The sequence below is a fragment of the Myotis davidii genome, unplaced genomic scaffold, assembly GCF_000327345.1.
Source record: "Myotis davidii unplaced genomic scaffold, ASM32734v1 scaffold299, whole genome shotgun sequence".
Classification (NCBI taxonomy): Eukaryota; Metazoa; Chordata; class Mammalia; order Chiroptera; family Vespertilionidae; genus Myotis; species Myotis davidii.
This window is the reverse complement of record NW_006293088.1, coordinates 2892610-2905030: the sequence shown is the minus strand read 5'-3', so window position 1 is coordinate 2905030 and position 12421 is coordinate 2892610.

Sequence of the window (12421 nt, the reverse complement as noted above, 5' to 3'; positions counted from 1 at the left end):
GGCTCTTCCACAAAATACCACATGCGGGAGCGCATGCATAGTGCGACTGAAACTTCATGGCCCATGCGCAGAAGTCAGTATTTTGTGGAAGAGCCACACTCAAGGGGCCAAAGAGCCGCATGTGGCTCGCGAGCCGTAGTTTGCCGAGCCACAGTTTGCCGACCATTGGTAGGGAATTGCATCCATCCCTACTGGTTGACCCTGATTCTTTCTCTTTCAGTCCTTGAAACTAATATAGCAGGGAGAACTCTAGTGGTGAATTATTATTATTATTATTACTTTTAGGTGAATGGTTGTCTATGTTAGTGAAAATGGACAAAACACTAGACTTTTTGAGCCCTAAAGACCCGAGTTTGAGCACTGGGTCTGCTGCGCTCAGACCTCGCTGTAAGTCAGTGTCCTCTTTTACAAAGTTAGGGTAATGCTGCTTCCGTCAAAAGTTCTAATGAGCCGGCTATTGGAAAGGGCGTTGTAAGCTGCAAAGCTCCTGTCGAATGTTTGCTCTGTGGATGTCTGCCTAGCCCTCTACCTGCATGTCATCCCACACGGTTACTCCCCAGGGCCTTTCCAAAGGGAGGGAAAAAGAGACATTTGAGTGAAGTTTTATAACTCACTCACCCCAAATAACACTGGGCTGAGTCACAACACATGGATTACAGCCTGGACAGAGTTCGTTGGAAGCATTCCGCAACGTGTTGAGCCAAAAAGCTGTTCAGTTCTCAGTGTCCTCCCTCTTCTGCATCCCACCCCCAGCCACGGGCTGCCTCGGTCTCCAGGGAGAAGGAGCGTGAATCCAGCAGCCTTCTAGCATCTTCTTACCCCCTTGCGCTGAGCCAGGTTTCTTTGGGGAGGGAGAGCCCCACAACTGGCGGCCTTCAAGTGACCAACTCAGCTGTCAGAGATGCTGTAAGTGGGACTCAGGTGAGTCAGTGGGAGTCAGACGAGAGGTTGGACTAGAGCAGGGGTCCTCAAACTACGGCCCGCGGGCCACACGCAAATACAAATATTGTATTTGTTCCCGTTTTGTTTTTGAAATAAGATATGTGCAGTGTGCATAGGAATTTGTTCATAGTTTTCTTTTTAAAACTATAGTCCGGCCCTCCAACGGTCTGAGGGACAGTGAACTGGCCCCCTGTTTAAAAAGTTCGAGGACCCCTGGACTAGAGGAACACTAAGATCCTTCCTAGTGTGAAGTTCTGGGTGGAAGGCTCCCTGCCCTCGAGAAGTGTGCCATCTAGTTCGGAAGATAAGACGTGAACAACAGGAACCTGTGTAGAAAAAAGGCCAAGATGAGTGACATCGAGAAAATGCTATAGGACCTCAGAGGCCAGTCGGGGCTGGAGAGGGGTGCTTTCCTGGAGGTGGAGCTGGCCGGGTGAGTAGGATTGGAAGGGGGAAGGGGAAGAGAAAATACATTGTGGGAAGTGGCAACAGACAACATCAGCAGACACTAGGAATTCAATGCAACAGCCATTTCCTGAGTGCATCTCTGGGGCGGATTTCTTCTTTTCCTCAAGACATTCTGAAATACCATCTTGGTTAGAGTCCAGTGACTTCCTTCAAGACGCAACCGGCTGGTTGTAGGGGCAACGAAGTGGCCTGTTCTTTGTTTCAGGGCAGTGATCCCCTGAGGTTGGAAACCTGGCTCCCGGGTGGCCCGTCAGCATCGAGACAAGAGTGGTCTTCCTTTTGTTCCTGGAACCTTTTCAACCCTTTTGCAACCGATTGTCTACAGAACAGCCACTTCTATTTGAACTACTTAGATTATATTCTGGTTTTCCTAACGGTTCTGACTAATATAGCATCTAACGTGTATATTGCATGGTGATAGAAATAGTGACTGGGCACCCTGAAGAGGCCCGGCCCTACCCCAAGCACCCCCATTGGGGGTAGCACTGAGACAGGTCTGGCTTGGGGAGGGAGGTGGCGAAGCCAAGAGAATGAAGGGGAGACTCACTGAACTGGGTGCCTATTGCCAGACCTTCTAGGCACTGGAGCCTACATTTCAGTGCGAGATGTTTTAACGACAAACAATCATGCTTAAGCTACATAATCTTTACTCCTTGGAATGGAGATAAGAAACGCCCTAACCTTTGGAATAGAAATTGACATGATTAAAATCAACTGGTATAAATACAGATGTAACAAGACAATAAAGGGCAGAACTTGGCTGGAGATCCTGGCTACAGAACCTGGCTATGATGATCGACTGAACGCTGTCTCCGTGTCATTCCTTCTTCACCGACTCTGTCCACACCTTTGGGAACCCCTGGACCTGCTGGGGTTGGACCCCAACAGTTGCAGGTAGAAATGAGTACAAGGGCAAAAATAAATAAATAGAGCAAGTGGAAGATATAGGTACTGGGGGAGTTCTTTTTTGGGGGGCGGGGGGAGGCTGTTTTGGATGGTCACAAAGAGCCTAAGGAAGTACTATTTGAGATTTGATCAATGTCAAGAAGTCGGCCATGTGCAAATCCTTTGCTTGTTTAATTTTGTTGTTGTTAATCCTCACCCTAGGCTAATTTTTCCTTGCCTTTGACTGTGAATGCAACCCTCAACTCTTCTGTGTGAGGGCCAACACTCTAACCAGCCAGGGTGATATGCAAATCTTGAGGCCAAGCATTCATTACAGGCAGAGGACACAGCAAGGACAAAGTCCTGTGGTGGGAATAAGCATTGCGTGCGTATTTGAATTACACTGCAAGGTATGGTGACTGGTATGAGGTATGTGGGTTTAACCCATTGAGGCACTCCCTTGGAGCTGACTATCAGATGTGCTGTTCCACTTATTTATGCATTCACTGGCTGATTCTTGTATGTGCCCTGACTGGGGATCAAACCTGTAACCTCGCATTTGGGACAATGCTCTAGCTACCTGGCCAAAGTGGGGCAAGGTATCTTCTAATGTCCCTCATATCACACTAGATAAGCTTGGACTGGGTCGTTTGCCAAGGAAAGTTAATGAAAAGGACCTACAGTTAAATCAACTTATAAAATTGTAGAGGGTTACATTGGGAGGGTTCTCTGAAATTACCTAGCCCAGAAGTTCGCCAACTTCAGCCCTAGGCCATATCTAGCTCACTGCCTGTTTTTTTGTGTGTGTTTTTTCCTATAGTGTGAAAGCTAAAAATGCTTTTTACATTTTTTAATGGTTTTAAAAATCTGATAGGAGAATAATGCTTCATGACATATGACTACTATATGAAATTCAAAATTCAGTGTCTGTAATAAAATTTTATTGGAACGCCTCCACAGTCTCTTATTACATTTTGTCTGTGGCTGCGTTTGAGTTACAGCTGCAGAGTAGAGTGGTTGCCATAGAGACAATATGGCCCACAGGCCAAAATAGTATTATCTGGCCCCTTAAGGAAAAAGTTGGCTGAAGCCTGGACTGAGTCCTATTCAACTGGGGAATTGAAGCACAAAGAGAAAATGTCCTGAGATCACAGTCAGCCAGCGGCTGAAATGAGAACTCTGTGGTGCCCTGCGAGTGCTCTTTTCACTACACGATTGCATAGAAGCAGATAAACAAGTTTCTCAGTGTGTCGTGACAATGACCACTTGGTCCTTTAATGTGCTTTATCTCTGCTCATTCTCACACACAGGCCTCCTCGAGGTTTCAGTATGGGCGGCTGCATCTGTCACCTGCAGAGGGCAGCACTGACTAGGGTGACTCCAGAGTGCCACCTCTTATCCGACAACCAAAATAGAATCAATAGACACATTGTCCTGGCCTAAAAAAAGAAAAAGAAATAAAGGGCCTGAATTGCTTTTTTTTTTTTTAAATAAGAGAAAGTTTATTTAGAAAGCCACTGAGCTAGAAGTAGTGAGTCATATTAGAAATGGGCTCAAGAAACAAATTACAGAGGCAAAAGAAGGGCCATGGGAGCTTAGGAGAAAGGTAAAGGGAAGGCACTTGGTGGAAAGAGAATGGGGACGGGTAATGCCCTGGAGAGAGACAGCGCTGGGCCTGAATTGCTCTTGATGTTTTGATGATCTGTATAAACACTAGTGTAGATGTAAGATACTTTCAAATTTTTTTTGTTTTGTTTGGATGCCAAAGGTGAATTCAAGCCCAAACATCCCCACATCTAGCTAGAATGGGAGTACAGAAGCCAAATCAGCAACATAAGAGAGCTGGGCATTTAAGACAGAAGCACCCACATCTTTAAAAAAACACACCTCTTCTCTGAGTGCTGGGAGAACACGGAGAGGAAATTAGTTCTCCTATACGCTAGGGACCTTCTTAAGTAGGTGAACTGGAGCTGTGCTCATGACCCAGATTTGTCCCTGTTCTGTGTGGGCTGGAGAAGGGGGTTTGGTCTCTTCAATTTGGGGTGCCTAATAATAAAATGGGGCTAGTGGAGCTTGCAGCCTCGTATCAATGAGGTGATTTATGAAGTATAATTAATGTTTGCAATGGGCTTTTGAGATCCTTCAGATTAAAAGGTGCTCTGTGCAAGATGCAAGGTGGACTGGTGTTACTGCGAGGGCAGATATATTTTGTGGGTGTCACCACTGTTGTTGTTTACTGAGTCAGTGGGGGGGCGAGGAGGAGTAAGTAGGTTAAGACCGGCTGGCACAACCCTTCAACATGACCTAGAACTGGGCCGCAGGAAACCTGTATAGGCAGACTATCACATCAGCCGGTGTAGAGCAATTTCTCTGAGAATGCGTACATCCCCCCAGGCACAATAGTTATGTGGACGAAAGGGGCCACATGCTAACCTGACCAGCTCAGGGAAGGCCTGCATGGCCATCTTACAAACTCAGAGACTTAAAGTAATCACAAAGGATGGTCTGAAATTAAACTTTAACTAAAAGCAGTTATGGTGGGCAGTTACATCCTAGGCCGGTATCTTCACTGACAAGGTCAACATTTACCTTAACTGAGCCTCTCTGTCTTTTTGCGTCTATGATAACATATCCTTGAAATGTCTGGGTAACTTGTAACTTCCCTTTTTCTGGACCCCTTGGGGCACAATCTAACGTGCCTGGGTTCCAGGACAGATGCCACAAATTCCTTCATTGTTATGTTAAGTGTTCCTGCACCCACCTAAGTATGTGTCTATCATTTTACTTTTTATCCAATCCCAGGGGTTTCCCTGCTTTGCTTTCTCCCGCCTCTCTAGTCTATCCGCAATGGATTTCATGTAACCCACCTACTTCCCTTTCCTTTGATTGCAATGTATAAATATAGATGTAACCCGCCGTTCTCCGGAGCATTATCTCAATTCATTGAGGTTCTGCTTCCCAGCATATGTCAACAGTTTGACTCAGATAAACTCACAAAAATTCTTTACAGGTTTCATTGTTTTTTTTACGTTAACAGCTTTATGACACGTAATCACACCTAGAAGAAGTCTTGTGGGCCTAACTAGAAAAACACATATGGCACTTCCGGCCTTACCAGGAAGGGGACTGGGTTGCATGACTCAGCAAATTTCTTTCCTCAGCTTGAGCATGACTTCTGGGGTTTTCCGAGATCTGAGTATTTTTCCTAAGTAATCCTCAAAGGCCCGTGCTGGGTAGCAGCAGGAACTAGGCTGGTTGCCTAATTAAGCGTCCCCATCCTGCAACACTTAAAAACACTTATGGGAGTCCCAATGAGCTCCTAACGTATAACTCCTAAATTTAATCCTAAATTGCTCCACCGAATCCTCTTGCATGACCTCGGTTAATTATGTACTATCTAACTGCCAGGGATAATGATGAAAACTTGAAAATGATGGCCTGAGTGAGTGGATTCACTTCCTGTAGGTATTCCACCAGGTCCAAAGATAAAGGTTTCTCCTAGGAATAAAACCTCAGCTTATTGGAAATTGCTTTCAAACTCCAGCAGTTAACTACATTCCTTCCTTTAGTCCCTGGAATGCTAAGCAAATGGAAATGCACTGAATGGGGTTTTGTTTTTCTTAGCTACTTTTTTCAGCCAGAACTTTGGTCCAGATCAGTCCTATAATCTGTGGGAACACCATGTAGACTTACCATGAATATAATAATCCAGTATATTTGGGGACATTAAGAACGCCTCAGCAGCCCAGTTGGTGTTGCTCAGTGGTTGAGCATCAACCTATGAACCAGGAAATCACGGTTTGATTCCCAGTCAGGGCTCATGCCGGGGTTGCGGGCTTGATCCTCAGTAGGGAGCGTGCAAGAGACAGTCAATCAGTGATTCACTCTCATCATTGCTGTTTCTTCCTCTCTCTCTCCCTCTCCCTTCCTCTCTCAAATCAATAAAAATACTTTTTAAAAATTAAGTTAAATTAAATATTGAACAAATGCTTAATAAAACGAACCAGGGATGTTTCACATAAAGATAAGTAAGTTCTTGCCGAAACCGGTTTGGCTCAGTGGATAGAGCGTCGGCTCGCGGACTGTCCCGGGTTCGATTCCAGTCAAGGGCGTGTGCCTGGATTGCGGGCACATCCCCGGTGGGGGATGTGCAGGAGGCAGCCGATCGATGTTTCTCTCTCGTCGATGTTTCTGGCTCTCTATCTCTCTCCCTTCCTCTCTGTAAAAAATCAATAAAATATATTTTAAAAAAAAGATAAGTTCAAATATTTAGAGGACTTCTCATCAAAATCAGACAAATAAACAAAACTGGTTCTATATTTCTTCAAAAGGCAAAACTATAGCCAATGGTTATACACATTCAGCACATTTGTATAAATAATTTCAATTTGTCCAAATCCAATATAATGGATGCTACATTTTTTCAAATAAGAGAGAAGATATTTTCTTTCAAAATGTAGCATTCTTGGACCTCTCAAGGAAGTTGAACTTTCATCACACGGGTAATTGATACATTCATACCATCAGAAATACATCTCAAGTCAGCTAACTGGCTTATTAAGGAAAAGGTCTTTTGTTCCTCAGAGATATATATATATATATATACATATATACATATTTAATATATTTTTACTGATTTCAGGGAGGAAGGGAGAGGGAGAAAGAGATAGAAACATCAATGATGAAAGAGAATCATTGATTGGATATGCCTCCTGCACACCCCCTACTGGGGATCAAACCTGGAACCCAGGTATGTGACCGTGACCAGGAATCAAACCCCCGACCCTCTTGTGCGCAGCCGCGGACTAACCCATGCGAACACCTGCCAGGGATCTCCTGGACGTCTGATATTCCATTCCAGGGAGACAGGCTTCCTCAATCCCCAAAGGAATCACTACCAGTATGAGAGTTACTGATTGAAGTATAGTGAGTATTGAGACAAGGGAAAAAGTTAAAGACGAGTCTAAAATTAGCTGGAGAGAGCAATATTTCATGAGTAATTAAAATATATAAGCCTAACTACATAATACGAAAGGCTTCATCCAAATTGGTATTCAAAATAAAGATTGTTTTAATGTTTCAAAATAAAATACATGAGATACTCTAACTGTATTTTATCACTTGCTCCATAAAGAATAAAGTAATACAATTGAAGATAAAACTTTAACTTCTAGCAGTGCACTCGGAGGTCCCGGATCTGGCTCTTGCTTCAACAGTGTTTGGACGGAACAGACCCAGGGACACCCCTTCTTCCAGCCTCCGGCCACCCTCCTGCGTCTCATCCAGTCACCACCTTCAGAACCACCTCCAGGACCAGCCAACACAACGGTTTTTTTCTACCTTAACTCCTTATTGCTGAACAACCATGAGCTCCAAATTCGTCAGAATTATTCCACCGAGGTGGAGGCTGCGGTCAATCGCCTGGCCAACCTGCATCTGCGGGCCTCCACACCCACCTCTCTCTGGGCTACTATTTGGACCGTGAGGATGTGGCTCCGGGGGTGTGGGGCCACTTCTTCCGCGAGTTGGCGGAGAACAAGCGTGAGGGCCTGAGCATCTCTTAATGTTGTAACAGCCACATTCTCTTCCAGGACGTGCTGAAGCCTCCCAAGGTGAGTGGGCAAAACTCAGGATGCCATGGAAGCCGCCCTGGCCTTGGAGAGGAACCTGAACCAGGCCCTTTTGTAGCTGCATGCCCTGGGCTCTACCAGTGCAGAGCCTCATCTCTGTGACTTCTGGAGAACCGCTTCCTGGATGAGGAGGTGAAACTCATCAAGAAGATGGACAAGCCCTAACTGGTTTGCCTCAGTGGATAGAGCGTTGGCCTGTGGACTGAAGGGTCCCAGGTTCAATTCTGGTCAAGGGCAGGTACCTGGGTTGCGGGCACATCCCCAGCAGGGCGTGTGCAGGAGGTAGCTGAATCAATGTTACTCTCTTATCGATGTTTCTAACTCTCTATTCCTCTTCCTTCCTCTCTGTAAAAAAAATCAATAAAATATATATTAAAAAAAAGAAAGATGGGTGACACCTGACTCACGTCCGCAGGCTACGGCTCCAGGCTGGGCTGGGCGAGTGTCTCTTTGAAAGGCCCACCCTCAAGCATGACTAGGAGCCTTTGGAGCCCAGAGGCCTTTCAGAGGCCCCTCTGCATCCCCGTGGTGTCTCTGGCTTTTACCTGAGCCTCTCCCCGAAACTACTAGTCATTCTTTTAACACATTGTAACAAGCGTGAGGGCCTGAGCATCTCTTAACGTTGTAACAGCCACATTCTCTTCCAGGATGTGCTGAAGCCTCCCAAGGTGAGTGGGCAAAACTCAGGATGCCATGGAAGCCGCCCTGGCCTTGGAGAAGAACCTGAACCAGGCCCTTTTGTAGCTGCATGCCCTGGGCTCTACCAGTGCAGAGCCTCATCTCTGTGACTTCTGGAGAACCGCTTCCTGGATGAGGAGGTGAAACTCATCAAGAAGATGGACAAGCCCTAACTGGTTTGGCTCAGTGGATCGAGCGTTGGCCTGTGGACTGAAGGGTCCCAGGTTCAATTCTGGTCAAGGGCAGGTACCTGGGGTGCGGGCACATCCCCAGCAGGGAGGGGGCAGGAGGTAGCTGAATCAATGTTACTCTCTCATCGATGTTTCTAACTCTCTATTCCTCTTCCTTCCTCTCTGTAAAAAAAATCAATAAAATATATATTAAAAAAAAGAAAGATGGGTGACACCTGACTCACGTCCGCAGGCTACGGCTCCAGGCTTGGCTGGGCGAGTGTCTCCTTGAAAGGCCCCCCCTCAAGCATGACTAGGAGCCTTTGGAGCCCAGAGGCCTTTCAGAGGCCCCTCTGCATCCCCGTGGTGTCTCTGGCTTTTACCTGAGCCTCTCCCCGAAACTACTAGTCATTCTTTTAACACATTGTATGCGGGAAACGTATTTATACGTTTTACGTTGACTGGTAGTAGAGTGCGGGCGACGTATTAATACGTTTTTTATAGACTAGTGGTAGAATGCAGGTAATGTATAAATACATAAAGTTATCGTTATTTTACTGAACATTGCCGTTTGCGCAAAAAATTAGCAAAAATGGCCTGTAGCACCTGTTAGCACGCGATAAAAACTACCCGCAAACAATGTGTTAATCACCTTGGAGTTCTCTCCCATGCATTGGACCAAATGAGACAATAAAGCTTTTTGCAGGAAAAAAACAAAACAAAACAAAAACACTTTAACTTCTATATCAGTACACAGGATTCAGAGGTGGAGCTTGAACCCAGGGTGATAAGTACACTTTCAAATGAAGTATACTGTATAGGCCAACTAGTTACTAGTTCACTGGGGATTGGTAGCACTAGACCAGGCTGATAGTGACAAGTGATAAAAACCTGTCAAAAGGAAACATCTGGGATCTTCACTCTCAGGGCATTACCTTTCTTGTGATGCAGTCAGTTTGCCATTATTGTTCTAATATATATACACTAGCGACCCGTTGCATGAAGAGGTTTGTACAATAGGCCTTCCTTCCCCTGGCTGCCGGCACCAGTTTTCCTCCGACACCCGGGACGCAGGCCTTCGCTCCGGCCGCAGCAGAGAAGCCAAGCCTCTTCAGTCTTCAGTCGTTTCAGTCTTCAGTCTTCGCTTGGGCCGGAGCCTGCAGTCTTCGCTCTGTGCCTGCATATGCAAATTAACCGCCAGCTTTGTTGGGTTGATTTGCATACTCATCCTGATTGGCTGGTGGGCATAGCGGAGTGACACCAATTTGCATGTTTCTCTTTTATTAGTGTAGATAGATGTGTGTGTGTGTGTGTGTGTGTGTGTGTGTGTATGTATATGTATATGTATATGTATATGTATATACTTAAGGGGGAATAATACATACTTTTAATTTTTTTGTGTGAGAGATATTTATTGTGCCATTTATTTATACATTCATTGGTTTCTTGTATGTGCCCTGACTGGGGATTGAACCTTCAATCTTGGTGTATTGGGACAATGCTCTCACCAACTGCCAGGGCCCATGTTCTAATATTTTTATAGGAAGTCCAACAAAAGCTGCCAAGTCCTCAGTGATTACCAAGGTATACATCTGAGAAACCAGGACAAAGTCTGCTTTGCTGCCTCTCTACACACGGCAGGCCTAGCTGAATCACCTCAGACCACTGGTGAGCATTGAGGGTTATTTCAATTCCAGGAAAATCTCTATACTAGATTCTTTGTCCTACTGACCAAATTCTTCCAAGAACTGACCAAATTCCATGTTCAGAATTTTCAGGTTTTATAGGATGTAGTGTTCTTTTCCAAAGAAATCGTCTTTTATTCATGTCACGATGGAACAGATACAAGGCTGAAACAGACCATATCCTGAGGGTGTAACAGTTCTTCCAGAAGCCTAAAGGTTTCAAGTTTCTGATTCTTGCACTGATCTAGGAACTTAAAAAAATTTTTTTTATTTTTATTTACTTATTTTAGAGAGGAAGGGGGAGAAAGAAAAACATTGATTTGTTGTTCCACCCACTCAAGCATTCATTGGTTGATTCCTGTATGAGCCTTGAACGAATATCAAATGCACAACATTGGCAAATCCAGATCATGATCTCACCAACTGAGCTACCGGTAAGGGCTGATCCAGGAACTTTCTCTTTATTTTTTTAAAGTTTTTATTTATTATTTTTGTTGTTGTTGTTAATCCTCTTGTGAGGATATTTTTTCCATTGCTTTTCAGAAAGACAGTGGAAAGGAGAGAGGGAGGGGGAGAGAGAGAGAAACATCGATGTGAGACACATCAACTGGTTGCCTTCCATACAGGCCCTGACCAGGAGTGGGGAGCAAACCTGCAACCCAGGTACATGCCCTTGACTGGGAATCAAGCCCGGGACCCTTCAGTGCTTGGGCTGATGCTCTAACTACTGAACACACTGGTCAGGGCTTTTTTGTTTGTTTTTAATCCTCACCCCCAAGGAGAAGTGAGGATATTTTTCCCATTGGTTTTTAGGGAGAATGGGAGGGAAGGGAAAGGGAGGGAAAAGAGAAAAACATCGATGTGAGAGAGTTGTGTCTCTCTCACATCGATTGGTTGCCTCACACATGTGCCCTGAACACAGGGCAACCTGGTATGTGCCCTTAACCTGGAATGGAACCTGAGACCCTCCGGTGTGCAGGCCGGCACTCTAACCACTGAGCCATGCTAGCCAGTGGGGCTGATCCAGGAACTTTTTAAAAAATACTTTTTATTTATTTTTATTGATTTCGGAGCAGAAGGGAGAGGGAGAGATAGAAACATTAATGATGAGAATCATTGATTGGCTGCTTCCTGCACACTCCCTATTGGAGATCGAGCCCTCAACCTGGGCATGTGCCCTTGACTAGAATCAAACCCAGGACCCTTCAGTCCGCAGGCCAACACTCTATCCACTGAGCAAACCAGATAGGGCTGATCCAGGAACTTTTTTAAACTGAAGGTTATTTTCTACCATTCCAGTTCCTGGCATCTTCCTCAACTTCACTTTTCCAAAGAGTCACTAATTTTTTTCTTCAACCAAGTCCAATCAAGTTTCTGCCCCCATGCTCCACCAAACTGCTCTTGTCAAAGTCACCAATGACCTCCATGTTGCTCCCACAGTCAATTCTCAGGCCTCATCTTAACCTCTCAGCAGCATTCCACAGTCAGTCACTCCTCCTCCTTCAAACACTTTCTTCACTTGCCTTGAGACACTACCTGGTTTTCCTCCCACCTAACTGGTTTGCTCTTTCTGTTGCTTTGCAAGTTCCTTACTTCTGAGATCTTATAAGTGTGAAGTGCCTCAGGGCTTTCCTGGTTCTTTCTTTCTGTATCTACACTTAACTCCCTAGGTGATTTCATTCAGTTTGGACTTTTATATGCTGACAACTCACACTCAACTGGGAGTTGTCCTCCAGTTCGACCAGGGAACAGGGCCAGCGGATGTGTGTGTGTGTGTGTGTGTGTGTGCTGCAGGAGCTGCAGACAGTATTGGGCTGTGGGTTTTGGCCGATCCCTGCAGGCCACACTGAGGGACCTCACCTGTGCATGAATTTCATGCACTGGGCCTCTAGTATATATATAAATGAGTCTGTATGTAAAAATATGTATCTAGCCACTGAACCAGTTTGGCTGCGGACTGAAA